The sequence below is a fragment of the Hemicordylus capensis genome, chromosome 1 (genome assembly GCF_027244095.1).
Source record: "Hemicordylus capensis ecotype Gifberg chromosome 1, rHemCap1.1.pri, whole genome shotgun sequence".
In the NCBI taxonomy this organism is placed as follows: domain Eukaryota; kingdom Metazoa; phylum Chordata; class Lepidosauria; order Squamata; family Cordylidae; genus Hemicordylus; species Hemicordylus capensis.
Window position 1 is genome coordinate 396,458,463 of NC_069657.1, and position 24,316 is coordinate 396,482,778.

Below are 24,316 nucleotides of genomic sequence, written 5' to 3' on the forward strand. Positions count from 1 at the left end.
GACTCTCAGTCTGATATACCTGGACCAAACAAGAGGGCGACTTTGAGCGATAATAATGTGTCCTCTGAAGAGAAAGATGAGGGAGAACTTTCAGATGAGGCTGCTCCTTCCACCTTACCAGCCTCCACATGCTTGTTCTCTTCTTCAGATTTTGAGGTCCTTCTGGCCAAAGCAAGATGCGCAATTAATGATGTGGCACCTGCGGACACTCCTTTGGAACTGTCTTCCCTGGATCAAAATGTTTTTCCCTCCTCCTCAGGCCAAATGTTGGTAGTGCCTTTCCCTAGATTGTTTAAGGAAGTTATTTTGGCTGAGTGGTCTGCTCCTGCATCCACCAAACCTTTAAACAGTTCTGTTAGGAAGCTATATATTCTGCCTCATGATGTTTCTTCTCTTATAGCAGCCCCTTCAGTAGCCCAACTGGTGTCTGGGGCATTGGTGGTTAAGGAGGGGAAGGAACAGTTGAGAACACCAGAAGAACATAAATCTGATTTGTCACTTCGTAAGAGTCACACAGTGGCAGCCACTGTCATCAAACCAGCCACCACAAATTCTATTTTTGCCTGGTCCTAGGTTTTTTGGACCAAAGAGTTAGCTCAGCAAGTTCCTCCTGAGAATACTAAACTCTGTCAAGCCTCAACAAGTTGGCTAAGGCGGCAGCCCTTATGGCTGATTCTATTTTGAATTGTATTCAGTACGCATCACCATCTATGGCTGCTGGAGTGGCTGTTTGCAGATCTCTGTGGTTGAAACACTGGAATGTGGATTATAAATCTAGAATCAACCTAGCTGCTTCCCCCTCTTCCAATCCCTTCCCCCTCTTCCAATCCCTAGCTTTTCGGAGAAGCCCTTAATCCTATCTTAGTGGAAATTAAAGATAAAGAAAAGGCTTTACCTACGCCTCGGGGAGATTTTTGTAGGCCCTTCCTACCTACCTACCATCCTTTCGGAACTCTCCCAGATCCTCCTTCCATCAGTGCAGAGATAACTGTTCTTCCACCTATAGTCATACCTGGCACAATCAGTGGCAACAACGGGGAGGTAGAATTTCCAGGGGGCGCAGGAACCACCAGTTCTCCTCTGCGACCTCCCAATCCCAGAGTAAGCAATTACTACCCACCAGTAGGGGGCAGGCTTCTCCACTTCTACCCTCAGTGGGAAGCCAGTACACAAGACCATTGGGTTCTTGCTACCATAGCCAATGGTTATTCTCTGGACTTTCTTTCTCCTCCTCACAAGCACATTATTCTGACTCCCTTACACGGGAATCCGACCAAACATCTTTGGATGGAAGAGGCCATTCATCACCACCTTTTGATCAGAGCAATCAAACCTGTATCATTGATGGAGTTATGGCTTGGCGTTTATTCTCTTTTATTTTTAGTCCCCAAAACAGATGGTATTTGGAGGGAGGTCCTCAACCTAAGGCACCTTGACTGCTTCATCAAGAAAAGTTAGTTTCGAATGGAGTCTCTCTTCATACAATCAAGGAGGCAATAGGTCAAAGGGACTTCCTGGCGTCAACAGACCTGTCCAAAGCATCCTGACACATTCCCATCCTTCCCCTTCACCGCAGGTACCTTCGTTTTTGTTACAATGGATCCCACTACCAGTATTTGGCCCTTCCCTTTGGTCTCTCCTCCACACCGAGGGTGTTCTCAAAAATCATTATTGCACCAATAGCGCACCTGCGAACACTCACTGGGAGTCCAGATACACCAATATTTGAAAGGTTTTCTGGTTTGAGCTTCTTCCCTCCAGCAGGCCCAGGCTTACACTGAGGACTCTTGGGGATCACAGGTTCCTGATAAACTATCAGAAAAGTCTTGCCTTCTCAACAGTTACTTGCCTTCTCGGGGCATGCTTTGATACAGCATGCAGGCTGGTTTCCCTACCATAAGATTGGAAGAAGAAGATCTCACTGTTAATTCGCCCACTCATCCAGAGCAAGTCTGCAGACCTGACGCTTTTGGCTCAACTATCGTATGCAGAGCGATTAAGCCCCTGCGGCTCAGAACAAATTGAAACCACTGAGCATGTCCTTCTATACTGCCTGTTCTACAGAGACATTTGGGCCGCCCTTATTTCTCCACTGCTGAAAAAGCTTCTGGGTCCTACAAGTCACTTCTATATTCAGTTGCTGCTATCTGACTCTAAACCCCCTCCCCCCACAAAGATCGTTGCCAAGTTCTGTGTGGCTGTGATTGGCATCCAGCAAAAGATGATAGCTAATGGGCTCCCCTAATCTGATTCCTGATAACACTCGCCTCCATATTCTTTGTATCATACAACTTGTGCTATGGCAGTGCATAATATTTTATTAGATTAATGTAGTGTAATTTCACCACTTAGTGTATTTTAGTGTACTCTACTACTTAGTGTAATTTAGTGTAACTTTACCACTTCTAGTAATAGTCTAATTTATGTAACCATTATAGTTTTAACCAATCTTAATTTTAATTTTAGCTTTTAACCACATATGTAATTACTTTCAGCTATATTTCTATTACTATTTAAATTCCCCTTTTATCCTTCCTATGCATTTTATTATGTTTAGCGGTTTTAGTTTCTTAACAGTGTAGCTTGTTTCTTTTAAATTGTAATTATTTTAAATTCTTGCCTTTTCACAATAGCTACCATCATATTTGCAATCACCTCTATCAACGTGTAACCTTTCTCTAGTATTACCTTCATTTAATGTGTAATTTTATGCTAGTCTCTGACCGTAATAAAGGCTTATGTATGTATGGCTCAACTACTAGGCTTCATGATTGCCTGTCTAGAGTGTAAACCATGGGTTTGCTGGCACTCTCGCCCCCTTCAACGGCTCTTGCTTTCCTTCCAAGAGGACATCATGGCTTTTGCACACAGGGAGATCCCTCTTGCCCCAACTATCTCAACTATCGCCAGCACTGGATCTAGGGCTCCCTCTGACTCCTCTGGAATGGAGGATTGTCACTGCCAACACAAACCTGTCAGGTTGGGGCATTTGGCGAACCAGGGAGGCGACACACATCATAAATTGGCTCGAGCTTTGTGCAGTTCGACTTGCCCCAATTAAATTCCTCCCTCTAGTCCGGAAGGCTCACATTCTGGTGTGCACAGACAACGTGACAGCCAAATTACACATCAATCGGCAGGGCGGCACCAGACCACTTCCTCTGATGATGGAATCGGACAAGCTCTTTCATTGGGTGGAACTTCACTTTGTGTCCATCACGATGGAACATCTGCAGGGCATGGCCAATTTGCAAGCCGACTGGCTCAGTCACCAAAGCATAGATCCAACCAAATGGTCACTACACCTGCCGGTGTTTCAACAGATTGCAAGGCGCTTCAGGGCCCCCGACATGGACCTTTTTGCATCTCCCCAGAATTGCCTCCTTCCCAGATTCTTCACCAGGTTCTTTTCCCCCAGGCGGAGACGACAGATGCCCTCATGGTCCCGTGGTCCCCTGGCCTTCTGTATGCTTTTCCTCCAACAGCAACAATTGCCAAGGTACTTCAAAAGCTTCGCAGAGAATGGGCAGAGGTCATTCTGATCGCACCTCATTGCCTCGAAGGCCTTGGTTTCTGGATCTTCATAACCTCTTGGTCAATCAGCCATGGCAGGTCCTTCTGCAGCCAGATCTACTGTCACAAGGGCAGCTCCTCCATCCAGATCCTCAGTAGCTCTGACTCTGCACCTGGAAATTGAACGTTCCATCTTAGCCAAGAAGGGGTACTCAAAGGCTGTATAGAATACTATTCTTGCATCTAGGCGACCTTCAATTAATCGTATTTATCAGGCAACCTGAGTGGCCTTTTCTTGCTGGGCTTGCAGGAAGGCAGTTCATCCACTATCTGCAGGCATTTCCGAGGTTCTAGCCTTCTTACAGTCGGGGTTAGATATGGGGTTATGTCCCAACACGCTTAAACGCCAGACATCCGTCCTTTCTTCCATTCTCAGACTTTCAGCTAGGGCATCCTCCCATTTGCACCCCCATTTACGACAGTTTCTCAACCTCAAGGGTGCCTCCAATTTGGCTCCTCCTCCAGTCCATAGATTCCCATCATGGAGCTTGAACAAGGTGCTTAATGCACTCACTCAACCTCCCTCCGAGACCCTGGCAGACAGCTCCTTGAAGCTCCTCTCTTATAAAAATGCTCTTTCTCACAGCAGTCAATCTGCGTGTAGTCTCTGAACTGGGGGCTCTCTCAGTCTGGAAGAGCTTTGCATCTTCCAGCCAGATGCCGTGGTGCTGAAGACAGATCCTACCTTTCTACCAAAAACCAACTCTGACGGCCACCATTCTCAGGATATAGTCCTCCCTTCCTTTTATCTGTCTCCAGCCCATCCTAAGGAAAAAATCTGACATACTTTGGGCGTACGCAGTGCTCTCCATGTTTACATCCGACGAACTAAGACCACTAGACACTCTGACTCTCTGTTTGTTTCATTTCATCAGTCATCTCTGTAATAAGGTGTCTAAAGCTACCTTGTACAGATGGATAAAACCCTGCATTACGATTGCTTATGAGACCTCTAATCTTTCCGTTCCTAGGGGAATCACTGCCCATTATACCAGCAGTGCTGCTACTTCTGTGGCATTTTCAGCCAATGCCCTGCTGTTGGAAATATGCAGGGCAGCTACATGGTCTTCCATTATGCCTTTCATTAAACTTTACAAAATCTCTTTCCACTCTGCTAAGGTGGCATTAAGTTGCACGATCCTGCAGCAAGTGGTATGATGCGTCTACCTAGTCTCCCTCCCATATTCTTTTCCAGCTTGGGCATGTCCCAGTGTTAAAGATGACCTCCTCAACTATGGAAAAAGAAATGTTGGTCTTAACTTGAAGGGTTCCTTTTCATAGCTGAGGAGGCCATCTGACCCACTCTAGGAATCTACTGGTATGTTTTCGTACCATCTGGGTGGGGATTGCTTATTTTGGAGATGGCGACTCCCAGGGGTTTCAGCTTTGTAGTATCTTATCCCGTGTTTTCTTCTGCCTCTTTGATTCTAGCATTGCCTGTTTTGTTTGTGGTTTTCAGTTCAGTATATATGTAATACTTGCTGTTTGTTTTTTCGTGTTATTGTTTGGCACAACAGTCCCGGAACTGGGGATTTGCCACCTTTCAGGCAGGAAGCTAGCCTCACCTATGGTTCAGAAGGTCAGGTCCTGTCTGTTGGAGCATGCTCAGTACACAACCCAGTGTTAAGGATGGCCTCCTCAACTATGAAAAAGAACCCTTCAAGGTAAGACTAATGTTTTTTTCACAAACAGTGATTCCTCTGCTTTTTTTCTTACCAAGGGTACTTGAGGGCTCTCCTGGGGGGTCTGTTCCATGTGATATGTATGTAAAACAAGGTAGCGTTATTGCTGCCAAGAGGACTGTTTGGGTTGAGATACAGTACTTGCAAATGTCTGACATCTCAGAAGGTACACACTGCCCATCAGAATTCTGGTAAACCACTCTGATATCCTAGATCAGAGAAGCAGGAAACAGGTGCAAATAAATAGAACTGATCCATTCACTGAAAAAATCTCTTGCAATTAATGGCAATGAGCTACAGGTAAAGTGTGCAAATTAAGCAGGGATGCAAGTTTGTCCAGTTTGCACAGTATATTCAGATAGAAGTCTTTGGGCACTCTGGTTGCAAAGTTCCTGAAGCCTTGCCCTTCAGTCTGAATGGGCAATTGCCACAGAGCAAAACTACTTCTGGGGAAAGTTGCAGGTGATTCTTATTAGTCCTGATGAGTAAAGGCCCTTAAGTGGATGAGAAGTCACTGTGTAGGCAGGTGAGCTGCCTTTTATCCCCATGCCACCCATGCAAACACAGACTAGTTAATTGCACAATGTTTAACCAGGTGTGACTTGCTCTGCCTTTCCATCCACACCAAGGTTCCAGCAGTTTTGTTCCACTGTAAGTGATGCGATCCTAGGCTGTCACGGCACTTGAACGTATGCCATGACATTACACCAGGGCACTTGAGCCTTCATCGTTAATCACAAGAAAAGCTTTGCCCTACTATGAGAAAAGGACCCATGTGCCAAGTGAATGGAAGGGAAGGTACTGGTGTGCATCTCTCTGTACTGCCAATGGAATATGTTTCTGAGATTTCTGATCAGGGGAGGGAGAAATATATGCTGGACTCTGTCAGCAGGAATGATATAGGTCCCATTCTGAACTGTTCTTGCCAGCTATAATTATTAGGACATTAATTGCAATAATTAGATTTGGTGTGTTTATATAATCATAGAGCATTCAGTTTTCAGCTACACTGATATTTTATTGCTTCTGTGCCTTGCCTTACAATCTGATGGTTCCAGTTGGTATTATGGCCTCTTCTTTGAGACCACTACTTATGGTGAAGGAAACCATTCACCATTAGATAAATCGTCATTTTTTCTGCATACCTTTCTTCTTCTTGGGCATCCCCAGAAAGCTTGGCATGAAATCAAACATCTTGGTGGGTTCCCTTCTCCTGATAGAAGATCTAATCATGTTACAATGGACATAGGAAGCTGCCTTATATCAAGTCAAACCATTGGTCCATCTAGCTCAGTATTATATACACTGACTGGCAGAGGCTCTCCAAAGTTTCAGGCAGGAGGGATATTAAGCAATGACTTGCCATATATTAACAGCACATTACATTAAAATGGGGTTCATGACGAAGAAGATGTTATCTTAAATACCCAGGGCCTAAGCCGTTTGGGGCTTTATTGGTTATAACCAGCACCTTGTATTTTGCCCTGAAACTTATCAGCAACCAGTGTAGCTCTTTCAATACGGGAGTAATATGGCCTCTCTGAAATGACCCAGAGACCAACCTGGCAGCCACATTCTGGACCAAGTGTCGTTTCCAGACTACATACAAAGGCAGCCCCACACAGAGTACATTGCAGTAGTCCAGCCTGGAGGTTAAAAGCATATGTACCACTGTTCTGAGGTTGTTTATCTCAAGGAACTGACGCAGCTGGCATATCAGCTGAAGCTGACAGAAGGCACTTCCGGCCACCGCCTCAACCTGGGAGAAGCTCGGGTCCGGAAGCACCCCCAGACTGCGTACCTGTTCCTTCTGGGGAAGTGTGACCTCATCCATATCTGGCAGATCAAACTCATCTCCTGAGTTCTGACCCTGCACAATGAGTACCTCTGTCTTCTCAGTTTATCCCTCATCCAGCCCATCACTGCCTGTCATATACACAACAATAGTCTGATTCTAGCTCATTATTGTCTATGTAAGGTGGCAATGGCTCTCCATTTTCAGGAGGAGATGCCAAGGATTGAACCTGAAACCTGCATGCAAAGCATGCACTCATCTGCTGACTTGCAGTCCTTCCCCAACTGAGAGGAGAGAAAATAGCTGCTCTCTGCATCTCTCAGCACAGAAGTAAGTTTGTCTCTTAACAGCTCTTTCATGCCCTTGAACTTGATGCTCTGCAAATCTTTGGGATGGTGAATAAATCTTGGCATCGCCTCCTACATGTTTAACAAGCACTCAGGGCAGCGGGCGGTTTATGAAGCAAGAAGTAGGGAAGAGCCTTTTGTGTCTGGCATGAGGCTCCGAGCCTCATTAAGATTCAGCTCCACGCCTGGTCTGTGTTTGGAAATACCAGTGACCCACTTTGTGGTCTGGGTTCTTTAGTGAAAGGAGCAGTGCCTCTGTGCCCAAAGTCTGGCTTGGAGGGGAAAGCACAGCATTAGGGGCAGCCACAGGGGTAGCATAGAAGAGCTGGCAATGGGGGTGGTAAAGCTGCCAGCCAGAGGGAAATACATGCTAATTAGGAGAAAGGGGCAAGGAGAAAAGTGATCTGCAGGTGCTACCAGCAAGAGGGGAAGGTGCAGGGAACGTGTCTAGCTTGAGGCGATTACACAAAACCTCTTTTTACTGCTTTGCTATATAAAGAATTGGAGGAAGTTGTGATACTTGCACAATCTTTCTATAGGAGTATGATCTGAGTACAAAATGTCAAGGTGTGGGATTGATAGCAATGTCTTACACTTTTTATAGTTGTACTTTGAACTGACTTCTAGGCTTGCTTTGGGGCTCTTGTTAAGGGTAGTATGGCAGGATGAATACATTTTTAAAAATTAATGTTTAGGATTATGCAAAAGTTGGGGTGCAGGTGAACTACTTTGTGGCTTTAAAGCAATGAATCACACAGTTTTATACCCACACCTGCAGTAGTGCTGCCTTTCTTCAAAGGAGCAAAGGTGGCATCTTTGAATTACATTTTAGCAGAATCATGAGGCAGAGAGAGAAAGACAGACAGACTGACTGCCGTTCTTAAGATCACCTACTGATCTTTATGGCCTGAGCCGGGATTCTAGGCAGGTCTCTGCTCAGGAGACAAACCACATCACACTGACCTGCCTCCCAATAAGATTTCCTGCCAGGCAAGTGTGCATAGGTCTGCCGGTTTAACTCCAGCCAAGGCACAGCCCTGCCCTAGAATGTAACTGCTCGGTCCTGGAACAAGCGGAGGAAACATTAAGAGTGCCTCTGAGCATGTGCTGAGCGTGAGCTGCCGCAGTCGGCCCACCCCCGCCGATCGCAAGCATCCTCCTTCTCAAACCTGGGAGTAGAGTAGCTGGGGGCAGGCAGGCGGCTTGAGTCAGTGACCGCGTCGCGTCCCCTTTCCGAAACGTGTTGCCAGGTCCTCCAGGGCACACAAGGAGTCGGGCCGGGCGGGAAAATGAGAGGTGGCAACAAGTGGGTGGTGGGCTGGCTCTCGGCAAGATAAAACGCGAGCGGGCAGAGGAGGAGGAATAGGAGGGCTTGTGGGGCGGAGCTAAGTACGGTAGCCACGAGGAGCTGCCAGCCGAGAAAGAAAGAAGAGCGCGGCGCGCTGCTGGGGCCAGCGGGAGCAGCAGCCGGAACAGGTGGGTGACGGTGGACCCGGGGCAGCAGTGATCGCCTCTCGGGGCTGGACCGGCTAGGGGGGGTGGATCTCCCGCTGGGCAAGCCGAGGAGTCGCTCGGCTTTCTCCCAGGATGTGCCGTACTTTGTGCCGCCGCCACGGCGGGAACCCCGATCCGCCGCTTAGGGCTGCAATTCACAGCGTGGACTCTCCTTGAAACGTGGCTGGGCATCGGACTGCGCGAGCCGCCGGAAGACCAAGAGCCGCCGCCCCCCGCCGGGCTTGGTGTGTCCCGCCGCTCGCGTGTGCTTGTAGAGGGCGTGGAGTCCTCGCTATGTTGGTTGGCGCCACTTGACGTTCCGTATTTATAACTTGGCGCGTAGAGTGCCCGAGAGTGACTGGTCTGGAAGGATGGCAGCGGGGAGAAGGAGGGGCGGCAGCAGCTGCAGGGCATATGCCCCAGTGCCGAAGGAGGGGAGGGGGATGCCGAAGAGGGAGCACCCTTTGCCGTTCTCCCCCCACCCACACCGCCGTGACTCACGTCCCTGGAAACTCGGGAGCGTGCGAGACATTCTCTGCCTTTGAATCAACTAGTAAGAAAGGGCCAATTCGCGCGTTATGACTCCGAGCTTGTTCCGGCAACATGAAACCCGCCTGTAGGAGATGACGACTATTTATATACCGCTTTTCAACAAAAGCTCCCAAAGTAGATTACATGGAGAAATAAAAATACATAAAAGTGGATCCCTGCCCCCAAAGGGATCAGAAACATAGGATGGGCAACAGCCGCTGGAGGGATGCTGTGCTGGCGAAATAAGAGAGGATCCCAAGGGCATGTGACAAGTTTGTGCTGCGGAGGTACAGGAAGTGGCAGCTTTTGAGCTGCATTCAGGCAGAACGTCCTACACACGTGTACAAACTCCTGGTGCGTGCGTGCATGCATGCATATCGCATCACTTGATTTTTCTGTGCTTGAGGACTAGCAGCATGAATGGTTTTGAACAAACTCCACTGAAAAGCATTACACTTCTGGTGATGCAATATGAAAATTCAGTTTGGGTATTGTATTTGTGGTTGCCCATTTACACATGTGAGTCGTCATGTAATAAATATGCATGTGTGAGAACCAGCCATGGGTTTAGTTCATTTTCCTACCAAGAAATGATTTCTGTAATGGACATGCTAAAATTTGACATGAGAGACAACTGGAGGCGGAGATGGGGAAGAATTTGTTTGTTTATCTTTAGGCTTCACTGAATGCTTTATGGAACAGGTGGACTTGGAGGAGGGCTTTGAAGGAAATAAGTTTATTTTATTTCCTTCAAAGGAAATACATTATACAGCTGTTCTGGGAGGCAATCACTGCCATAAGGGACAGTGAGAGCAGAGTTGTTTAAGGGAGCAGGAGATCTGAGGGTGGTGGAGCTGGAGGAGAAAAGCTTGCAAGTTGGGAGGAATCAAGACTTGGCCAATTCAAGGGGTAACGGAATCAGGCATATTACCACTTTTTCCATGACTGTAGCCATACACAAATTGTCAGATCGATATTATATATACTAAATGACAAGAGAACATCCTCTACAAGGTCTTAAATATTATACTTTTAAAGTATAAGACTCGTAAAGACTTAAATATGTCTGAAATGTGCAAAATACATCAGTGATGGAATCAGAAGTAATGCCCAAAATTCCAATTCCGTTACCGATGTGTTTTGCATGTTTCATTAAAAAGTGGTAACATGCCAGATTCTGTTACCCTTGGAATTGCCCATATGAGAAAAATGAAGGGTAGATGTGCAATGTGACCCCCAAATGCTCTGGCTTCAAAGCCCTCATCTCAGATTCACTTCCTAACTGAGTACATTGGTCTAGTTATACCGGCTCCCCTAATGTCAGCTGATTTTGCCCAATCCAGTTTGCCACTCGTCATAGTTAGGTTCCTGACTTCCCTTTCCCCCACTCCCTGCATGCCCATCAAACATAAGAGGTGTCATTTCTATAGTCTTTGCTGCCTCTGCTACATACAGTGCTAAATACATAGCAGCAGAGAAACAGAGTAGGCAAAACGATCTCTTTCATTGGATCAGAGCAGTGAGTTATTTAGTGCTTTTGCAGCTGCTCACAAAACTCTGAGCAGCAAAAAGAGTCTTGGAGACGTTCCAGTAGCGAAGCACAAGGCAGAAAAGAAGCACAAGGCAGGAAAGGGATGAGGGAAAAGGAGGGGAATGAATGGGAGCTGAGTAGGGGTTTTCTTTTCCGCTCTACAAGTTTGTCCTTTGTGCATACCTTGTTTCACTCGTAGCTCCAACTCTCCTAGCACAACTTCAGGTTCATGCCAGGAAAACCGAGGTTGATGAAGAGCAGTATATAAATGAATGAGAAAATAGTGGATGTACAGTTCCATTACAAATTAACAACCAAGAAAAATGGTGTCGCCTCCTCTCATGCACTAAATGCAGAAGACGATGCTCTAATACCTATTTCTCTTTGAGAGGACAAATGAGGCCTGTTCAGGCAATACAATCGAGCTGGTCTCCCCATAGACAGTGTGAATGAGCACATCCCATTCTCCTTCCTTGCACACCATTCCCTTCTCTCAGTCGTGTGTGGAGGGGATGGTTTGTCGCAGCTGCCTCCTCACTCAAACCAGCCCTGTGTGAATTTGAATCTTGCAGCTGTCTGTACTGTCCCTCTTCAGGCCTTGTTCCTCTGAGGCATACAAAAATGTTGCTAGATATTTCAGCAGTAATACAACTGGATACAATCCAGCTGTGACTGATAAAGTGCCAACAGCAATAAAGATAAAGTTAGGTAAAGGTGTGCCGGTGAGTCACTGTCGACTCCTGGCGTCCATAGAGCCCTGTGGTTGTCTTTGGCAGAATACAGGAGGGGTTTACCATTGCCTCCTCCCACACAATATGAGACGATGCCTTTCAGCATCTTCCTGTATCGTTGCTGCCAGATATAGATGTTTCCCATAGTCTGGGGAACATACCAGCGAGGATTTGAACCAGCAACCTCTGGCTTGGTAGTCAAGCCATTTCCCCGCTGCGCCATTAGGTGGCTGGTGACTACAGCAATAGGAGGTACCTATCTCCATCAGTAGGCATATGAAGCTGCTTTATACCAAAGCGGACCATTGCATCAGGTCAGTTCAGTGAGCAATTTCCCATTTCCATCTAAAGCTTGAGGAAGTTCTGCTATCTGATTAAAAAGAGACTTGCAAGTTATTCTGCAAGTAAGTCGGTTGCAAAACTCTGTAGAGGTGCATAGGTTCTAAAACATTGGAGCCCTGTGGTGACTGCTGGGCCATTTTCATAGGGCTAGCCCTATAATAAACAGTGCTCTGGGTGAGGAGTGCCTTTGCCTCCCCCGGCCCCAGTTTATCAGTGTTGCCAAGCTCTGTTTGTGCAGGGTTGCAAAACCTAGTAGAATAGCAGGCCCTGCTGTTCTTAGGTAGAGCCACCTCCTCAGTAACTTGCTGCTATGCTGCCAGTGCTTTATTGCTCCAATCCTGGGCTCTGTGGTCGCCAGGAGTCGACACCGACTCGAGGGTGCACTTTACCTGGGATCCCACTGAAGTCTCACAGGCCTTCTGCAGTTTTACTGCAAACAGTACATTCAACAAACAATGAGCCACCAAGCTCAGCTCAGCATCCCCTTCAAGTAGCTGGCCTGGGTAAGAGCCCAGCTGACTACAGTAGAAAAGATGTGTTGATTTTTAAAAATTAATGTACAGTCATCCCTTGCCAACAGTGGTTTTGAGAATCTGCGACTGATCAATTGTGAGCGGTCTATCCGCGCTTGGTGAGATTCTTGAATGATTTTTGGGGGGCCCCCACAATTTTGGGGTGTTCATAGATTCAATCCACTCATTCCTCTTGGTGACCCTTGCCAACTCCTTGTGATTTAGTGCCGTTGAATGATTGGAGGGGAGTGGTGGTTTCAAAATATTTGCAGAGGTTCAATTTGCTCCACTTGCTGACTCTTGGTGATTTTTAGCTATTTTGGGGTGGGGTAGTTTTTCAGTCTTTTTTCATGGTCACGGTTCCCCTAACCCCATTTTCCATTGACTAATGCCTTGCCAACTGCGAATTTGCTAATCATGGGGTTTTCCCAGAATGGAACCCTTACAGTTGGTGAGGGACAACTGTACCTGCTTCTGCCTTGTAGGTGCAAGCTATCTACACATCTCTTTCCCCTCTAATCACCACATGTTGCTGGCCACATGCTTGATTTGGTCTTTCACTCTGATCAAGGTGGTGTTCTATGGGTGGAGACTCCCGTGATTTCCCCATTGTCATGGATGGACCACCATCTGGTTAAGGTGGACTTACAGTCACACCCCAACTTCACAGGGGCCCATTAGAACGGTTCACCCAAGACAGTTATTGGGTCCAGTACGGTTCCAAGAAGCCTTGGAGGGTTTTAGTGTTTACTCTGCAGGTGATCTTTTTGATGTCCTGGTGGAGAATTGGAACAGCAAACTCAGGTCAACGCTCCTGCCTTCCTCTCCAGTGCTGCACTGCTACATCCTCAGTAGACTGGAGGCAGAACCAGCTGGGGGGAAGTGGACAGTTGCATATATATTGCTGTGTGCTCTCTAGTTATCCCATTCTTCAAGATTGGCTTTCGGCACACTTGTCAAAAAAGGTAGAGCTACTATTGTCCTGTACCTTAAGTGGCACAGTGGGGAAATGCTTGACTAACTGGCAGAAGGTTGCCAGTTCAAATCCCCGCTGGTACTATATCGGGCAGCAGCTATATAGGAAGATGCTGAAAGGCATAATCTCATACTGTGCAGGAGGAGGCAATGGTAAACCCCTCCTGTATTCTACCAAAGAAAACCACAGGGCTCTGTGGGCGCCAGGAGTTGAAATCGACTTGATGGCACACTTTACTTACTATTGTCTTAATGTTATGACAGAGGTTGTGCTATTTGTGAATGGCTGGGCATTTGCATTCAGCCTTAGGGCTTCATTGAATTTCTAGGTCAGGCCTGCACAACATAAAGCTGGGGTGGGTGGGGCAGATCCAGCATGTGAGGACTTTTTTTTGCTAGCCTGCAGGCAGGAATATTCTGTAGCAACAGCAGGAATCATGAAGAGCTCTTCACCTGTCCTGTTGACCAGTAGCAGCAGCAACTCAATGCAATTGGCTGCTTGAGATGCCCCTCACTGCTAGGCCACCACCCCTCTTTCCCCTCGCCTCTACCCTTTCACTTTCATTAATATATGTAACAATTTATTTTAATGTAGTGCTGAAAACTGACCTCAGTTTCTGCACACCAAGTCATGATTGGTTTTGGCCTACTGGAGCATTTGAGTTGTGCACTCCTGCTCTAAGTGGATATGTTACAGCACCCGGTTTTGAGGTTGGGTTGTTGTTGTTGTTGTTGTTTTTGCCTAAGATGTGTTACTCCAAACATTTTCTTTTCCTTCCTAGGTATCAACAGGGCTGCATATCTAAATTGTTGCTCAGATTCTATATATCGGTTTTTCTGGTCCTGCTTCTCCCAGGTCTCTGCTACAGGCTTAAAACCCTACCAGCTATTCCTGCTTTGAAGCATTTTTGTTTCCTGTAGGGGGCAGATGTGAGGAAACGCTAGTTCATCCCCTTCAGTAAGGCTGGTCTCGCTAAAAATGGAAGCAGCCAGGAAGCTGGGCATTGCACGCTGCCTTTTCCCAAGCTTCATAATGTAAGCAGAGGCTTTGTCAATGAGAAAATGATGCCAGCTCCTCATTATCTGTGGATGAATGCTGATAATTTGTTATATTGGCAAGTGTCCTTGGGATGCTGAGCATGATTGTTTTGTCCATTGTTCCCTCTAACAAGGAATCCCAGATGTTGTTGACTACAATTCCCATAAGCAAAAGCCATTGCAGCTGGGGATTCTGGGAGTTGTAGTCAACAACATCTGGGAATCCCTATAGGAGAGAACACTGGTTTTGTCCATGACCTGATCTTCCCCAGCTGCTTCTATTATAGTAAGTCAGAGGACATAACTTTGCAATATTCTTCAAGTCTATTTTCCTCCAGTTTTTCTTGTAAATCTTATCTGGTCTTTACACAGTCAGATGCATAAAAATTTCATGCAGGTGGATGAACACCATCTGAATAGGAACCTGCCAGGGTCTTGAGATCAGCCTCTGGAACCCTATGTTTTTGGTAATGTTTGTATTGTACATTGCTGTACCTTTTTGGGGTGTGTCATCTAACTTGTTAGGTGCCTTGATGTACCATGTGTCAAGAAAGGCAGACTATAAAATCTATACCATCAACCAAGAAGAACAACTAGCATCCTAAATTTCCCAAAATGCTTAGCCCCATCAAATCAGTCCAAAATCTGGGCTCTGGGCTCTTGTTGGAGCTTAATATTAAAATAAAATATTTCAGTGCTCAAGTCTGTCAGGAAGTCTTAGCCTCTGTGTTTAATGTCATTAATTCCTGTTTTAGTCACCTAATGGCGTAGCGGGGAAATTGCTTGACTACCAAGTCAGAGGTTGCTGGTTCGAATCTCCGCTGGTGCCTATATTGGCAGCAGCGATATAGGAAGATGCTGAAAGGCATTTCATACCGCACAGGAGGAGGCAATAGTAAACCCCTCCTATATTCTACCAAAGATCATCACAGGGGGCTCTGGTCGCCAGGAGTCGACTCTGACTCGACGGCACACTTTACCTTCAATTCCTGTCTTAAGTATTCAGTTCTAATAGAAGCAAGGCAACATAATTAATCATTTTAGACGCCCAGCACTCTGTGCTCTGGATAGTCTTCCTCACTCATTCTCTTTTCCTGAAATAATCTGCTCTAAATTGGCCATAGTATAAATCCCTGACCAGATTGGGTAAGACCACCCATGGCCCTAGCTTGCAGAACTGCCAAATCACAGGGTGGGGGAGCAGCGAGCATAATGGATGTCATAAGTGGCCCAGGCAGCTGGGGTTTGTGGCAATGCTGGACTTGGGTGTGGTTCTTCTCCTGTGCTGTACCTTCCCAGGCTCAGTAGGCTACTTGTAAAACCATTCCCCACCCTGCAAGGCCTAGGGGGCAGCATTTGTATTGCTGTGTGCCCCAAGGCAGCACCATCTCATGTTTTGGAGCCGACAGGTGGTACACTTGCAAAACAAAAAACAACCTTGGTCATCAATGTCCTAGCTAGTTCTTCAGTTAGGCAGCTTGTATTCTACATCCTATTTAAAATCTAAGCCTCTTGGCTTGGTTTCATTGGTAGTGAAGATCTACCTCTTTGTAGGCTTGGTATAGTTATCTTCTGGTTATCTTCCTTACCTTGAACTTGCCTCTTGTCACCCTGCTGTAGAAAGCTGATTCTGTTGGGTGTGGTTGGTCCATTCTTCCCACTTGTAACATGGTGGGGTTGAAGCCCCCCTAGGCCAAAAGAGGTAAGAGTGGGCAGGAAGGGGCAGGGCTTTCTGCCCCTACTAATGGCCCCATCCTATTCTGTGCTCACTCTGCAGACAAAGCTGAGACTTGAGGAACTTGTGGGAAGCCTCTTGGCCAGGGTTTGGGACCCTACTGTTCCTAGGGGCATCTCGGCCAGTTCCTTCATCTTTTGACTCCTGGGAGGGAAAAAGCTGTGTAAAAGGTAGAAGGACTGTGCTAGCCAGAACACACGTACAGAGGCTAGCAGGAGAACTGACACACCAGCTTACTAGATATTGCCTCCCCAGAGAGACCTGTGATCCTCTCTTCTTCCATTAAACATTGAGGCTTTGCTTTGGTGTAGACAAATCTCCCACTGCCAGAAGGGTGGATGGGGCTCTATGGCAGGGTTTCTCAACGTGTGGGTCCTCAGATGTTATTGGACTTCAACTCCCATAATCCCCAGCCCCAGTGGCCTTTGGTTGAGAATTATGGGAGTTGAAGTCCAATTACATCTGGGGACCCACACTTTGAGAATCCCTGCTCTATGGTGTCCAACAAGCACCTGATCACACCCATCTTGCCACAATAGTGATCTCCTTCTGCTGCAAACGCCTTAGTTAATTGCACCTAGCCAGCATTTAAGGTCACACCAAGAACCTAGCTTGTGCAGGAGTTTCTGGGAGGGATTGGTTTCTAAAGATGGAGGAGGCAGCAAATCTTTCATTTTGGAATCACTGGTGGTCCATATTCAAGAGAGGAAGCCCATTGTGGGAAACACTGGTAACGAGGCCTAGGAATGCTCTCCTCAATAGTCCTTGGAGAACAGTTTTGGGAGACCTAATTCCAGGACTGGGCTAGGCTGGCAACCTCTCCAGCTGGCAGTTCTGCCTTCCAAGCCCACTCTTCTGCCTCTGAAATCCAATTGCCGTGGAGGTGGCAGTGGCTGCCCTTTGGCTCTTCTGGCTCTTGCATCAGAAGCCAAGCCTAGGTTTCTCCCAGTTTTGATTGCATCTAGTTGAGGAAGTACCTTTCCTTGCAAAGGATATGAAAATTTTCTTTGGACACTTACTCCCACTGGCTTTCAATTTCCTGAAAAGCATCTGTAATTGTTTTGCTGCCATTTATTCTCTCTTCAGAGCTCACATTCTGGAAAAAGGAGGGTTATTTACAGAGAGAGGAGACAGTGGATATGCTTGCCAGGTTGTTGCAAGAGGGGACTGTGGAAACTCGTTGAAGTTGGCTTTCCTGTCGGTACAGAATGTGTTGCCCTGCCCTGCTTGGATGCTAAGAGGGGAGCGCTATGCTGTGATGATGGCAGTGCATTAAAAAAAAAAAGATGTTTAAGGGCAACTTGCCAGAGAACTGATGTGCATGGAAAATATTAGGGCATTTGGAGCTTGAATTGTAACCAGTCTGCAATTTCATTTTTATTGGTGCTTTTGCTTTCACTAGAAACAGGATGACTGTATTTACCTGAATTTAAGATGAGATTTCCCCCCCAAGTTTTTTGATATTGGAAATCAGGAGGTCATCTTAAATTCAAAGTCCTTTGGAGTAAATGCAGGTATAACCTGTATTTAATCTCTACATTTTAAGAAGGTTGTCTTAAATCCAGAGTCGTCTTTGATTCAGGTAAATATGGGTATGCTTTCAGTCTACTGTTGACCACTATTTAAAAAGCAATCAGGTAGGTTTCCCATTTGAAGTGGCTGAATGTTAGCAAATGGGATCAAATTTGTGGCTCTATAGCTGTGTGTGTGTGTGTGTGTGTGTGTGTGTGTGTGTGTGTGTGTGTAGCCTTCCAGTTGTTCTAGAAGCAGAATCAGTCTTAATTTACAATAGGCCTATTTGGATGTAGGTTTAATGTGGTCTACCAACATTAGTGTGATTGTGTGAACCCATGCCAAGGCAGGAATCTTAGATTCATCTCAGGCCATAATCCTCAACTAGATGCAATCAAAACATAAACCTTGGTTGTGGTTCACACAACCATGCTAAAGTCGGTAATCCACATTAAACCTAGATTTGAATGATTGTGTGAATCAGGCCATAGTATACTAAATAGTACTCTAGTTCTAGATTCCTTCTGTATTGGTACCTGCATAAAGTCCCTTAAATAGCTAGCTGAATTGAAGAAATCACTGCAAGAGTGAGGGAAAGGATTCAGTTATAAACTATAGTATGCTAGCTGATTTCCTAGACAAGTTTCATCAGTTGTTGTATGTGGTGTATTTTACTAGTGCATATTTTAAAGTATGTCTACTGTGCAAATGTCATTTAGCTGAACTATCAGTCCTGTCATATTCCCCACCACCAGACTGCCATCCTGGAAGTACAGTACTGGGCAGGGTTCTCCAATTCTCAGCACAATTACGGAATTATTGTTCTAAGATAAAGCCTTGGCAAATTTTCTTTGGATTTAGGAGCCAGACAGTGGACACTTGACAAAATTACTGGACTTAGTGATGGACATTGTGGAGGGGGAAGGCAAACGGGCTTCTCTTTATCCCCTTTACAAGTAACCTACTTAGAACAAAACAGGACTGCCTGGGGCAGATTTTATTAGAACTTTGCTTCCGAATATCCTAGTCTAGTCTAGTTAGGGCCATGGCTAAACTTTTAGGTGCCATGGCCTGGGATTTGTCAAGCCCTGTTCTAAGAATTCTTTTGGAATGAGCTGAACCAGTTTGAAATGAGTTTAAATCTGTGTTGAGAATCTGCCTTCAGGTGGAATATTTACTTAAACCAATTTTACATCAGTTTTCTCATTGCTCCATCCAAGTGATCTTTGGCATTATACACTTCTGAGAGGAGTGAAAATTCTTCCCTCTTGGGACTACCATTCCCAGGGTCACCCTGGAAGGAAACCATGACCATTAAATCAGGCTGAGTTTATAAAAGAACCATGATCATAGGGATGTCCTTCCTGAGACTTGCCCTAAAGCCATGAGAATCTACATCCAGTTAGAGTAGCAAACAGCTTCCACATTCCAAGATGTGGACAACATTTCTCCAGCATCTTACCATAATATTTTCAAATGGTCCAGGCTCCTACTTGATTAATGTCTGCATTGTAGCACGGAGGATCTTTGAGACCAAAAAATTGTATGGGCCTCCTTCTGAAGACTGCAGGGTTCATTTCACAGCTTATCCCCTGCTAACTGAGCAAAGAGGCACCTTTTTAAAGTGGTGATTCATTTTATTTAGCAGGGGGAGAGCAACTGGCCCTATCCATCCCCAGTACAACATCCCTCCAGTGACTGTTGCTGGTGTCTATCTTATATTTCTTTTTTAGACTGTGAGCCCTTTGGGGACAGGAAGCCATTTTGTTTATTTTCTTTCTATGTAAACTGCTTTGGGAGCTTCTGTTGAAAAGCTGTATATAAATATTTGTTGTATTTGTTATCAAGGAAGTGCAACAACAAAGCACCTGCACTGTTGTTTATCTAGCCAGGGCATTTTTTCCCCATACAGCAGGCTTTATTGAGAGTTTATTGTGAGGTTTTATTTATTTATTTTTATTAAATGGCTCAGGGCGGTTTACGATTAAAACAAAACAATTTAAATCAATTAACAATTAAAACAGAGATTATAACAACACTATAGAACAATTAAACAGTGAAAATAATTTTTAAAACCCTGAAAAACCAGGTTACAACATTAAAAACCCTTTACAACAGTTTAAAAACCCTAGAAGGCCAGCCAAACAGATAGGTCTTAAGGGCTCTCCTAAAATCCAATAAAGAGTTCAAATTATGGATTTTTGCAGGGAGTGCATTCCACAGCCCAGGAGCAGCTACAGAGAAGGCCCGCCTCTGAGTCACCACCAGACGCACCAGTGGTAACTGGAGACAGACCTCCTCAGAGGACCTTAATGTGCGGTGGGGATCATACCGAAGAAGGCGCTCTCTAGTTCAAAGCTGCCTTAAAAAACCGACACAAAAAGTGAATTTTTAAAACCCTGGATATAAACTGGGCTACAATCTAACGCACAATGAAAAACCCAAATCGTATGTGAAGTGCTCCCCAATAGCTTGCAGGGATTTCAGGGTAAATCTGGCCAATATGTGAGTGCACACCCTCCATTCTGGAGGAGATATGAGGTAAAAGCCCTGTGTAAAAAAAACACCCAGGTGACTGTAGGATACACCTGAAGTTTAATGAGTGACTCTCTCTGTCTCTCATCATGTTCAAACTGACCACACCTTCACTGATTTGGCACAGCTGCCAACTGAGAGCCAGGTGTGGATAGGATTGTCCTGCTGAATCAGATGCAAATGGTCCCACTCTTTCCCCCCGCCCTAACACCCTCTCTGAAAACAAGTACAGAAAACATACCAATGCCCAGGCAACATTGGTTTGGCATGAAGTGTTATCTGAGACAAATGGTGCACATCTCTGCTTTTCTTTCCAGTTGAGGCACTGAAATTGCAGGAAATGGCTTGAGACTGAATTAATTTTAAGAAGGGGGGACTGATCCCAAAGTTCCTGCTTTCCCATTTATTTTTTATTTCAATGAGTTCTATTTGCAAGTTGCAAGGAGAGGATGTGTGACAGCCATCCTCTCCTTTTTAACTCATTTTAAAAGCAAATTTAATTAGGTCTGCTGTTTGTATAGACTAATCCTATACCATTTTTGTATAGAATTTTGTATAGAGTTTGTATAAAATTCTCAATAACAGTTTCTTCTTTACTCCACCAACAAAAATAAAGGGTTGTGTGATTTTAGTCCTGTACTCATTTTGAACACCATCCAGGATTACTCTGTCATTACTCCTTTATCACATTGATTATTAATAGTGGACACAGATTGTTGTTTTCTTAAACTTCTCTGTATATTTTATCTTTCCCTGGCAGTGTCCTGTGCTTTAAGAAAAGTCCCAGTTCTTCAACAAAGATATACTAGTGTTGTACTGAGAATACTTTGTGGACAATATACAAAAATGCATAGAGTCTACTTAAGTATAAGTGTTGTGCCAGATCCTAAATATGTATGGAAGCAAGCAACCAATGCAGGTCCTAAGTTTGTATCACTAAATTTATTTTAAATGTGTATCCTTATTTTGCCAGAAGACAACCCAAAGTGACTAATATGACAATCATTAAAACAAACAAAATAAACTTAAGCCAAAAGCCTTTAGCCATAAAACTCAACTGGAAACTATCAACAATAAATTAGTGAAAGCCACAATCCACCCAAACAACTTAGCCCAAAACCTAAATACGGTTTGCAAATCTTCATCCCCCTCCACCCTTGTTTGCAACTCTATGCGAGCTATGTGTTTATTTGAAAATATGAGTAAGGAAATCAATCTCCTGGAGCATAGTGTGAACATAGAATTCTTGTGTCTCTGCCTAGGGTTGTGTTCCCCTGTTTTCCTGAAGGAATCCGGCTGCCAGTGCTGGAAACAAGATGCAAGACTAGATGGGCCCTTGAGTGGATCCAACAGGGCTTTTACCTTCTCATTGAGAGTGTCATTCTCCTAAACCTTTCTAGACACAGGTATGTTTGTGGTTAAACAAGCATGCCTGATACTGCAAAGAAGAAAGAATTCCAAATAAGTTGAGAATAGAATGTTTGACTCACCAGGAAGCTATTCTCGTGAGCAGTGAAAACTGGGCTGGGGAAGCCCAGCCCAGTTTTCGCTGCACATGAGAACCGCCAGGAGCCGTGTGGTGATGAGCCCTCTTAAGTAGCCCACCACTTAACCCAGGTTTTGGGCATGAGCACGCCCAACAACTGGGCTAAGTGATCATGTGTCTTGCGGACACACTTGGGGGTGGGTGGGTTCCAGTAATTGGGGCTGGGGGGGTGCACTGCACAGTCGTGCTTCCCTGCACCTGACAGCCCAGAGCTGCCAGGTGAGGCGCCGGAGAGCCGCCATTCATCTGGGTGGGCAATTTGCCCGTCCGAAGGGTCAGCCATTGTCAGTGGAGAGAGCGGGTCAAACTCATTCTCCCTGCAGACCTCCTTTCGGCAGACCTCCTTTCGGTGCTTCACACTACTCATGTGAAGCGCCTCCAAGGCTTCTTATGGGCACAGCTCACTGGGCACAGGTCCTGCACAAAGCCTTGTGGCCATGAATGCAGGCAGAGCGAGAGCACTGTTGTGTCCGTTGTTTGGAGACTCTTTTTATATGTGAGAGTTGGGAGGCAACCAGTGTTTGCAGATAGCCAATAAAGCTGGGAGCACTACAAACACACAGCAGACAATGTTAAGCACCCAATCTGAGCAGGATAATGGGACTGCTGGCTTTGAATGCATCAAGGGATGATGTCTTGCAGGCATTGAATAGTAAACACTTTTGCAGTGAAGGGAAATAGCCTGCAGACGGGAGGAACCTTGCCTGGAGTGAGAAGTCAGACCAGTTCCAGGAAGTTCCCAAGGTATCTGATAGATCCAGTTTCTAATGTGGGACTGCACAATTCTGGCAGGATAATGGGACTGTTGGCTTTGAATGCATCAAGGGATGAGCTGTTTTGGACTACAGCTCCTATCATCCCTGACGATTGGTGTTTGTAGGGAAAGATGGGAGCTGTGATTGGGAAAGATGGGAGCTGTGGTCCAGAAAGAGCTCGACAGGTTGTGCAGCCCTGTCCTAAAGTGGCTGTATAGGAAATGTATGCTTGATTCTGCCTTGCATCAAATCAGGCCATTCGGACTTCAACTCCCATAATTCCCAGCCAAAGGCCACTGGGGCTGGGGATTATGGGATTTGAAGTCTAATAACATTTGGGGACCCAACGTTGAAAATCCCTGCTCTAGACCATTGGGTGGTTTGCTGTGAATGTGTCAAAGGATGATGTCTTCTAGGTATTTAACAATAAACACTTTCCCAGTGAAGGAAAATGGCCTGCAGAAGAGAGTAACTCTGGCTAAAATGAGCAGTCAGACCTATTCCAGGAAGCCATCCGATAGAGCCACTTTCTAAAGTGACTGTGTAGGGGAATACATGCTTCTTATCAATGGAAAGAGCTGCCTTGCAGCACATTAGGCTGTCAGTCTCCAGACCATTGGGTGGTTCCCTGCCTTAAGGTTTTGGAAAGATGGGATAGAAATGTTTTAAATAAATAGATGTCGGCTCTTAGTAGTAGCTTTCCAAATAACTAGCCAGGGTCATGGTTTTGTTTCATGGATTTGTTTTGGATGCATTTGTTCTTAAAATTAATGGAAGTGAGCTGCCTTGAGGGTACTTCAAGAGCAAAAGGAGCAGTATAAATTGTATTCTAAAATAAATCCCCAGTGCTGGTACATAAGGTACCTTCACTAAAGATGGTTAGAACGGAACCTTTCTACTTGCTTTCTTCATGTAAAGCCTGTGGAGTTTAAAACTACCATGGAGTGTTTAAAAATCCCTTCATTCAGTCTGTTTGTTGCTTGGACCAGATGGTCCTCAATGCTGCTAGCAATACAGAATAAACAGGTAGAATACAGAATAAACTTTATTAGCTATTTTCAGCAATCAGCAGAACACAGCAAGCCAGTGAGCAAGGATAAAGCAGCAGCATAAAATTTCCAAGAAGTCCAAAAGAAAAGAAATGAACTGCCTTTTTAATAGACTAGCAGCATGGACCAGATGTTTCTTCCGTGTGATCAGATCCCACAGAATAGGGACCACCACCAAGATCACAGTATTCCTGGTAGATGACCAGCATGGACCAGATGTTTGTTCCGTGTGATCAGATTCCTCCCACCGCCAAGAAGACAGTATTTCTAGTAGATGACAGTCTGGTGCTGGCATGTATAATAGGGCTTTCAATATAGATCTGAGTTCTCAGAAATGGGGAGGGAGGGGTGTTATGGTTTGGCACACCTTGCCTTTAGGTTCAGTTTCTGTACTTTCCATAGGGATGTTCTGCTGTATAAAAAGCAGAGCATGCCTGCTTGCTTTGGGTGTTATGAAGAAACAGTGGGGCTGGGGCACAGGCTGAGCACGATGATGAAGGTTTTTCAGGCCTCTTCAGAGCCATGGGGTGGGCAGTGGGGCCGGTCATCACTTCAACTGTCTAAGTTACATGGAGGTCTCACCTCTTCCTCTGCAAGATGCTTTTGCCAAAATCTAGCCCATTAAATCTCCCC

The 24,316-nt window shown here is 45.5% G+C and overlaps 1 protein-coding gene across 10 annotated transcripts in view; it reads left to right on the plus strand.

The window, feature by feature from the left end:
- SLC29A1 (solute carrier family 29 member 1 (Augustine blood group)) overlaps positions 1-24,316 on the plus strand; it is a 116,270-nt gene that overhangs the window by 42,182 nt on the left and 49,772 nt on the right. For 2 of the 10 annotated variants that reach the window (XM_053304445.1, XM_053304417.1), the window contains exon 3: positions 21,596-21,739. The exons of 6 other annotated variants lie outside the window; for them this stretch is intronic. The gene's annotated coding sequence lies outside the window, so the exon portion shown is untranslated. Of the gene's footprint in view, positions 1-8,753; positions 8,874-21,595; positions 21,740-22,546; positions 22,624-24,316 lie in introns of those variants that run through there. 2 more of the 10 variants (XM_053304437.1, XM_053304506.1) reach the window with 2 other exon arrangements.